At 47.6% G+C, this 9,680-nt stretch overlaps 1 protein-coding gene across 3 annotated transcripts in view; it reads left to right on the top strand.

Moving 5' to 3' along the window:
- TCF20 (transcription factor 20) overlaps positions 1-9,680 on the top strand; it is a 118,507-nt gene that overhangs the window by 32,113 nt on the left and 76,714 nt on the right. The window contains exon 1 of one of the 3 annotated variants that reach the window (XM_005421882.2): positions 9,319-9,601. The exons of 1 other annotated variant lie outside the window; for it this stretch is intronic. The gene's annotated coding sequence lies outside the window, so the exon portion shown is untranslated. Of the gene's footprint in view, positions 1-9,318; positions 9,602-9,680 lie in introns of those variants that run through there. One more of the 3 variants, XM_031057785.1, reaches the window with a different exon arrangement.

Genomic DNA, 9,680 nt, shown 5'->3' with positions numbered 1-9,680 from the left:
CGCTGTTGTGGTTGTTGGAGAGCCAGAGGGAAGCAGCAGGCGTGTCTCAGGGATGATTAATCATGTATGGCAGCAGTGAGGAAGGAGGACGCGGTGTGCACACGGAGACCAGCACCTCCCCTAGCCCTGCGCGCCTTTGGCTCGCTGACAGCGATCTCTTCTGCTCGGAAAACCAGTCCCAGAGGAGGGCAGCCAGAGGGGGACCGTGTTTCGCCTGAGCCAAGAGACCGCTCCTTACCCACCCCATCCTCCGGGAACTTTAAGACTTGAGAAACTTAAATCTCCTGGGTCTGGAGAAGAATGAAAAATAATGTGAAAGCAGGGAGTTGAACTAGTCCAGGTGGGAGGAGAGACAGACCTGACTGAAGGTTTAATTAGTGAGGAGAATGGAAAAAATAAAAGTAGGTTTGGCAACAGCAGGCTGCAAGAGCTTCCCAGTTGGAGAGGTGGGGACAGGGCATAGACCAGTCCAGATTGTTGTTGCAGGTCTCTCTTTGCCTCAGGACTTGTCAGCCGCCTCTCCTTCCACACCCTGGCAATACCTGAAGGGGAAAAAACCCCAACAAATAAAAACATAATTTGGCTTTCTTTTGGGGAAACCATTTGGGGAAAGCATTTGGTTTTAAATCTCCAGGATCTGACTTTTACTGCTGTAAAGAAAAGCTTAAGAAATAGGAACCTGCCTTTTTTTTCTGTGTGTGTGTATATGAGATTTTTTGCAAGGTGAGATCCCCACACCAGGTGAGAATATCAAAAACTTCCAGAGGAGACACAGCTAAGCCAGGACCACTGGCAGGCCTACAACTTTTTAGCCAGCTCCCCAGTCCGATGGCTATTACCTGAAGTGGTCTGCACACACATCTTCCCCTTTTAATTTCTCCTGCAAGTAGGTGAAAGTGTTCCCTTTTCTCTACATCCCTCATCAAAGACAAGGCAGTATTCTTCCCTATAATTTACAGTCTCTTTAACCTTAAAGATGCCCCTTTCACAGCCTGTAACACTTCTTTTTGAGAGCTTTGCGCTGAAGGAAGGTGTTTGATTGTATTATCCTACTCCTATTTCCCTCTGCTCAAGATTTGCTCAGACACCTTTAACTACAGTGCTGTCTTCTGTCACTGAGGTGGGATCGCTGAGCTAATTTTTGTAAGGCTGCTTGGACTCACTACCTTTATGTTTCCCCTGCAAGATTGCTAGAGTGTGTTATTGAATGCTTATAAACAGCTCCACATTTTCCATGTGCCACTTCCTCATGCAATGCAGAGCTGTGGCCAGAATCTGGAATGTACTAATTTCTTTATTTTCCTCTTTTTTTCCCCCTAATTGTTCTAAGTGTAGCTAAGTAGTATTTCACAAAGCTAAATATCATCACAAAATAAGAGAGGCGTAGGGCATAGATTGTTCAGAGGTGGGACTGAAAATGGGTCTCTCCAGACAGAGTTAAGTTTGTTATGAAATGTGTGCTGCAGAGCTACAGAAAGCAAGGCTACTGTTGGGGAGATTGGAGGTACCTTTGTGAGGTTGTTTTGGGATCCCTGGATTAAAAATAAAAAAGGCAATGTAGTTTTTCAAGCAGAATCAAAACATGTTGGTGGCATCAGAAGCTAACAAACCAAGAGCTGGAATAAATACTTAATGCTCCTCCCTGTGAGACCTCTACTCACAGCCAGTAGTCATGGAAAACAGGATAAAAGAGATGTGGATGCCCGAGCAAGTGAATAGTACTGCTTCACTCATTGCTATTTTGAAGTGACATGTTTCCCTCTCCTCACCAGTTTGCCAAGCTTCTATTGTGGTTTCAGTGACCTGGGACAGTGGTGGGAAGAAGGTGCTGGAAGCAGCTGGTATGTTGCACCTACACCAGCCCAGCAGGTCTGATTTTGGGATCTGGGCAGAGCTCCTCTGCTGAGGATGTGTGGAGGGGTGTCTCTGCCTTGGCTGAAGGGCCCATCTACTTGTTTTGAATGGATGGGTTGAGAACAAGTGGAAGAGCAGGAGGGTGTCCACAGGCTGGTACAGCACAGCTCCATTTGGAACTTTTCCTGAAATGCTTTCTCCAAGGGCAAGCAGCAAAGGGTGGGGCAGCTGCTGGTTTGTGGCTGTCTGCATCCACCAAGGGGCTGAGGGGAGTGGGGGTCATGCTGAGGCTTACCCCACAGTAAATGTAGCTTAAGAGAGAGGAGGAAAACCAGGGTCAGAAGGATGCAAACCAGGGGCAGGAGGATGTATTTTGTTCCCTCAGCTGGTGGATGGGCAGCAAGAGGGATGTGTTGCTAATTAAAGTGAACTATTGATCACATCTGGACAGAGGTGATGCCGTGGAGGGGAGTAGCATCCACCTTTGTGCTATTGGACCATCCAGGGGTTATTCAGTCCTTTTCCAGTTTGGGGACCATTTTGATGAGCCCTCCGGCTTTGTGCTGCCTTCCAGCAGCAGTGCTGGTGGCAGTGGCAGGTCCTTGGCTCCCTGGGGACTGTAGCTTGTAAAAGGGGGTGGGCAGGACTCCCCCATCTCAGCTGGCACCTTGGGAGCCACCTGGTCCCCTCCCCTGCCAGGGGATGCTTTCTGACTGTGTAAGGGGAGCTTTTGGAGGAGCCAGGGGCTGGCTGCCAGGCTTCCTTTAATTCCCCCAGCTGGCAAACAGGAGGCCTGTGTCGGTTGCCGGGGCAATGGCGGGAAGCTGTGTTAGTTTAATGAAGCATTGGGAAGGCTGCTGTTTATTTCAGGGGAGCGGAGGCTCTCTCGTCTGCCAGGATGCTCTGCCTGGGATGGAGAGGCAGCTGCCGAAGGACTCCTAGGCCATGACTACCGTTCTTTCCCCTCGACTGCTGCCCTCAGCCCTTCCCAGGGTACAGAGGCCAGCGTAAGGGCCATCCCTCAGCACAGCACGTCTGTCTCCTCCCCTTCCACTCGAGCCCAGCATTTTCAGTGCCACGCTGTCAAACTTGTCCTCCTCCAAAAGCACCTGCTGTTTCCCAGGAAAGACCCCCCAGTCCCACTTGAGTGTTGAGGATCCAGTGCTTGCCTTAGGCAGCGTGCCTCCCTCCCTGGATGTCCCTTCCTGTTCATTGCCTGCCTGGGGTACAGTGGTTATCTGACTGGGGTGTTGAACTTACTCCTTTATTTAAGCAAATGAAGACTTGAAGCATCAAGGTCTTCATAGTAAAGGTGACCTACAAAGGAAGGAGGAGAAGAATGAAGAGGGAGGAATGGGGAAAGTGCCTTGCGTTATGCCCCTTTTCTAGTGTCTCTTTTTGATTTAAAAGGGATCTAATGGGGGGCTTGGGCTTTTTTATCCTTCTTTGCTTCTTTTCTTCCCAGCGTGTTATTTCAAATACAAAAGGATTTCTGGTCTTGTTTAACCTCTAGGGGGGAGGGGGAATTCGATGCACAACTTGAGCACTAATAGGCTTATGACTATTCAGATAAAACTTCATTAACCGAGTGTTTAAAAAAATAAGCCTTATTCAGACCTGTTAAAAATCAAGAGAGTGTAAATGGGTGTGAACAAACAAATACTAGGTGGAGAGGTTGTCTGAAAGTTCAGTAAGCCGTGTCCATTTAATAAAAGGCTAAGAAAAAGCCTCAGGCCACAGACCGATGAATTTTCACACAAAAAAAAGGTGAAATAAGACTATTGTCTTGCAAAGGGAAAAAAAGGCCTTTTCATATGTGAAAAGAGAGATGTATGTGGTGAAGATACACAAACAGAAATGCACCTGATTTTTTTTCCTTTTCTCCCCTCCCCCTCTTTTTCTGGTTCCCGTTTAAAATACCGTATAAACAAATGCTGTCCTGGATGATGTTTCCTGAGCTGGTGTAGCAAAGCATCCCCTTGTCCTGCAGGGGCAGCTTTCCACACCGGCCCTTGCAGGACCAAGTTCCCCTGTCCCCAAGCCCAGTGCCATAAGGTGTGCTCGTGCCCAGGGTGGCGGTGTCCCTGGTGGTGGGGCTTTGCAGGCTGCTGTGCCAGCTCTGCCTTGCGGCTGGAGCACAGGGAGGGAGCCGTCTCTCGGCTGAAGCCCACATCAGCCCAAACTCTCGGACGCCCTGTTGCTAGCCCACCTCTCCGGCCCGTTTCTCCCTGTATGTGCCCTGTGGACGGCTGGTAATTAAAAAACCGTGGAGGGGGATATTACTGAGTTAACAGTAGTTATGCCGGCTCGGAGGAGATGACAGCGGCAGCAGCTCCGCCAGTCCCACTTGAACACTGCACTGCAGGTACTGGGTTAATGGGTGGGAAGTGGCGAAGAAGAATATCAGGGTGGGTGGCTGGAGGGGAGGGTGTTGGCATGGGGGAGTTGATTTCTGTTAAATGCCAAGATAGAGATGACACTCTATATACATGTAATCATTAGACTTCATTACCAAGAATATTTTCCTTCATATAATTTTTTTAAATGCAGAGAAAGCTTTCCCCAAACCTGACAGTATTCTACCTACAATCACTTTCCCCATGCCAAATACTACCATGCTCTACAAGAACGGTCTGAAATGCTGTACTATTTTTGACCATTTCATTTGGGTTATTTGTAGTGAAATTTTAATTTTTAAGGTGCTAGGAATAGGCTCCTCAGTCCCACATCATCTCTGTGTATAAGGCCTTTTTACTGAATGTGAGACTGCATTACAATCTAAACCTCACAATTTTCTTGTTTGATGACACTGACTATCCAACTAGAAAATTCATGTATCCTCCTTTTGCAGGACTGGCGGGTTAGACCTAGACTGAAGTCCTGATTGACATCTGCAGACAGCATTCTTGCTCATGCTCGCTCTCTCTCTCTCTCTCTCTCTCTCCCTCTCTCACTCTCTCTCCTCTGTGCTCATGCTCTCTTTTCCCCCCTCTATTCCTTTTCAGAGGGCAAAACATCTGTTTGCAAAGGGCTGAGGACACACACTCTACAGGGAGATAAAAGCAAAGAGCCCTCATCCCATGTAAGAGTTCACAGATCTATAACTCAGGGGGCTGGCGACAGGGTTTGACAAGGGTTGAAATCCTTCTGTCTTTCTCCCTTCTTGTATATTTGGGTTTGAAAAACAAAACCACCTGGGGTTATCTCAGGTGTGCAATATTGAGGATTTAGATGTCAGCTTCACTATCAGCTTCATTCTTTGTGCACAAAGAGAGAAAAAGGATCACAGATTTGCACCTAAGCAACAGAGAGTGATGCCAGTGTCTTGGTTTATCACAGTGGAGGAAGCCTATGCCTCTCCCTGCCCACTACAGCAGAGTTAAGCCCCAAGGGCCTTACACAGACAGTGCTTCAGTTGGAGTCCTGTCCTTTCTCTCCCTGCAGCAGAAACCAAGTTTAAGGAATTGGCTGAGAGTTCAAGGCACACGTGTGATTATAGACCTGCATGGTACAGATAGCAAGAAGACGCTTCAAAAACGTTGCCATCCTTTTCTCTCCAAGCAACAACATTTAGCCATAAAGATATGAATTTTCTTTTTGACCTGCCATGATTGTGGAGAGGGCCACCACCTGTGTGCACCTGTGATGTTACAGATTTTAGTCCAGAGACTAGGTTCTCAGCTGTGAGAACAGCTGATGGGCTGGTCTGACCATCCAGTTTAACCTGTGACTCAGATATTGTACTGGTTCACTTATCAAAAACACCGGCAACAAAAGGGGCAAAACCCCTTTTGATTTTCCAGTACTGACATAAGTACACTGATTTACATTACATAGAGATACATATTTTGACTGCTTAACAAAGAAAATCATGCCCATGACAGTTTCTTGTCAAGCAAGTAATCCTACTAAATGGAAGCATGGCCAGCACATTCCGTTTTTGAGGTCTCTTCTGCATGGTAATTTCCAGCGTCCTGGTATGGCCAGTTTCAGGGAACTGTTTTAATCTGGTGACTACCTGCAATCTTTGTTGAACAGCACTGGAAGCATTGGGCATTTAGCAGCTTTGAAAATTATATCATAGGCATCTTAAATGTACTTCTCAAGCGTGCATTGGTTTTAAAGCTTAGCAGCTGGCCTTTTGGCCATATATATAGATCACACACACTCTGACTTGCTTATCAGGGATGGCAGTTAGTTGAATGCAAAGCAAAATTATATGTTTGTCTCCTGCCTTCACCTTCCCCTTTCCTGTTTTCTGTGTGGAATGAGGATCTTGGGGATGCCTTGAGCTGGACCATGAACCCCCTGGCCTGTCAGTTTTTCTAGGGATAGAAGGGACTTGCTGTGTAAAGTGCTACAACCTGCTATATTTTCACTCTTACTGGTGTGTGGCAGCAAGAGTTTTAGATGCATGAAGCCTCGCTTAGGGGTAAGGGGGGCTGGGGGAAGACACCAGCAGAAGAAACTGCTAGTTCAGAGCTCACAGTTAACAGGACTGAGATTCTGAGCAAGTCTCAGGGTAGTGGGAACGGGTAACACAAAGCCAGCACTGGGAGCTCATTTTAATTTCAACCATCTTGTGCGTGTGTAGTTGGCTGTCTTTGTTTAAAGAACTTGGCCTTCAGGTAGATTTTATTTGGATGGCTTGCTTATCCAAAGAACATTAATGACTTTCCTTGAGGAGTTGCAGCCAGTACCTTTGCACCCTGGTTCTCCTCTAGCCCTGTTTTCTCTTTTCCATAATCTCCCAGTGCCCAGCAGCAAGCCTTTAGGGTACATGCGCAAGCAAAAGGAGCTCGAGTTGGGGAATTAATATTCCTGGAACATAACACCAGCAGCATGCACACGCTGAGGAGAATATTAGAGCTATTAGCGGTGGGAGTTTGGAGTGCATGCAATATCTAGATGGAGAATTCAGTGTGATTAATCTGCCTCTAAGCAGCAGCCTCCGGGCTCTGGGAATTCTGTGGCACGTTTGAAATCAGAACTTTTTTTAATTACCTTTCCGCATCAACAAAACAATTGCAGTTGTGTGAAAATAAGCCCATTCAGTCCCTGCCCTGGCTGTGTTCTTTTTTTTTTCCCTTTTTCCTTTTTGGATGAGGCATGCTGCTGGAGCCTTGAGTATTCACAGTCCCGGCAGCTCTGACAGCATTTTGCACAAGTGCAGAGGGACTTAACCTGGGAGGCTTGGCCAGCCTCCAAGTCAGGTAATTGCATCATGGGCCAAGCTGGAGCAAGCCCGTGCTAGTCAGTGTGTATGTGTTAGATTCCTTGCTCTTTCCCCCTTCTTTTTTCCTCTTCCCAGCAAATGCCTGTGCCTCCCTTTCTCCCCCGTTCATCTCCTCACCTTGCATCCTGACATGTTGGCAGCCATGTTGCCTCCCTGCCACGGGCAGGTTGAGAGAGATTCCCTGAGAGAGGAGGAGTGGGATAAACATGGAGGTTTCCTCTCATGCAGTCAGCAGGGTGGAAAAAATAGATAAAAAAATTAAAGGAGTCGATATAAAAATGGTAGTAAAGTTGTGGCCAAACAAGGAGCAAGTCGAGCTGAAAGATATGAGATTGGATAGGGACCCCCCTGCTTGCAATTCATACCTTTTCCCTCCCTCTCACGAGCAGAGGCAGGAGAGTTTATTCCATCCATTGCAGCCTGGTTTATTGCTGTACTGGCATGGAGACACTGTAAAACAACAGGGGAAATCTTCCCTAACACTGTGGCTCTGCCAGGGCTGGGATGATGCCCTAAGGCACTGGGATTCAGAGTTGATGTGGAAACAGAGGCTTTGGCCATGGAGCAGCTCCAACCTGGAAGACCATCTTCTGGATGCCTGGATTTTATGCTGGGGTATAAAAGTTTCCGACAAGTGTCTTGGGTTTCCAGTGGTGGTGCCAGCCCTCTGGGGCACCACAGGCACTCATGGGGTGCTCCCACTGCCTGGCAGCAGCCAATTGGGAATGTACTTGCCAGCTGGTTCATGGCAGGGATCTGGATTGCTTCCTCCTCGCTTCTCACTCGCTCCACATCCAGATTTCCCTCCTGCCTCACTGGCAGGTTGCAGAAAGGGCAGGCTGCGATGGTAGTGCTGTTTTCTCCTCCCTTCCAGGTCGACACGGCGGTGGGAATTGCTTTGTAGGTCTTGATGAGGGCAAGGATGGAGGTTGGAGAGAGGAGTGGACACACTATGAGGATCACAAGCTGTCTTCCTTTTGGCTCTGCAGTTCCAATAACTTCATAAATATAACGTCTGCAATTAGCACAGTTTAATTTTTTAAGATTTATTTTTAATTTCACTTGGCTGTGGCTGTGCCCTTGACTTATTCCTCTGAATTCCTGGCCTTCAGGCATGATTAGCACAGTGTGTTTGAGCTGCCTTGCTTCAAAAGGTGAAAAAAAAATCCATTTTAAACACAAATAACAGAGTTTTATTTTTTGGGGTTTATTTACTGATATGTTTGAGGTGGTGTTAAATTTTCAGAAATTGATGTTAAAAAAATTACACCAGCTGAATAAACAACAAAAAAAAAAAAAGCCCCAAATCTTACAACTTTCCAGGTCACATTAAGCCAATAGCTACTTAATAAGCCTTTTTTTTTCTTCTAGGCTTCATTTCAGAAATGACTACAGAAGTCTTATATCATCAGGTTTTGCTCCCAGAGCAACATCCAAGCATTGCATTGTATTGGGAGTACATCAAAGTCTCCTGGCCTTTCTTTCATCTACCCCAGTCTGTCTTCCCCTCCCCAGGGCACCTAAAACCTAAAAATACACTGGGGAATCAAAAACTCACCTCTTTTCCCTATTGCCTTGCTTAGGCCTTACATACAACTGTGTTACCTTTATGCTGACCGCTTTTACTCAAATTGTAGTTCAGTAGTGATTTCAGATCCTCAGGTGGGGGGAAAAACGCCAAGTGCCCACTGAAGAGCCTCACCTCTGCCTGGCCCTCGGCTCCCAGACCTCTGGCACGGAGTTGTGTTCGCTCTGCGTGGTGGCTCTCAGCGCTGCCTTCCCTTTGTGCCTCAGGCACAACCCATCTGCCTGTTTCCATCCTTACCCTGCAATTCCCCTCTGCCCTGCCCCCCTAAGCCTCTCCTGTGGCCACTGCCACCCCTCGATCTTCCCCCCAGCACCTCATCCTGCTCCAGTCCCGGCAGGTCCAGAGGGGCCACGGCAGGTGGTTCTGTCCCAGAAGGGCTGCTGGTGCTTGTGCTGCGCTGGAGGATGGCGCCTGGACTGGCACTTGCTGTCTGTCCTGCCCAGGCCACTTTTGAAAGGTATTTCCACTGTGGTCACAAAGTTTATTTGTGAAGAAAAACCACAAAAAAACATCCAAACCCACAACAAAAAAGGGAGTATGATTTATAAAAAAAAAAAAAAAAAGCAAAAAAAAAGCCATTTTCTTGGCCAGCCATTTCCTGAGTTCCCTTTGTTACTACTGCAGATATGTGTTTGAATAAGAGCCTTTTCCCCTCCCCTCTCCTATTCCTCCCTGTTCTACCCTGCAGTGAAGTCACAATCCGGCGTTTGTGGGCTCTGTGTGATGTCAGAGACTCGGTCTTGTGACTTCACCGGCGGGCTCAAGCAGAAGGTGCAGACGAGGCTGAGAGAAGAGAAAAAAAGCCCCCTCCTCTCCTCTTCCCTCCCCCCCTCCACCCTCTCGGTTTATAAAACCAGTAGCTGAGATAAATCGGAAGGGGGTGGGGAGAAGCAGCAGGGAAAGCTGAGAAAGATGCCAGAAAGGTACAGTAAATGGGCTTTATCTCTCTCTCCCTCTCCCTGAAAGTTGAGAGTGGAAAATTGCCCTGCAGAGGCCAGCTCT

This window comes from Geospiza fortis, unplaced genomic scaffold (assembly GCF_000277835.1).
Source record: "Geospiza fortis unplaced genomic scaffold, GeoFor_1.0 scaffold173, whole genome shotgun sequence".
Classification (NCBI taxonomy): Eukaryota; Metazoa; Chordata; class Aves; order Passeriformes; family Thraupidae; genus Geospiza; species Geospiza fortis.
This window is presented reverse-complemented; position numbering and strand designations above follow the sequence as displayed.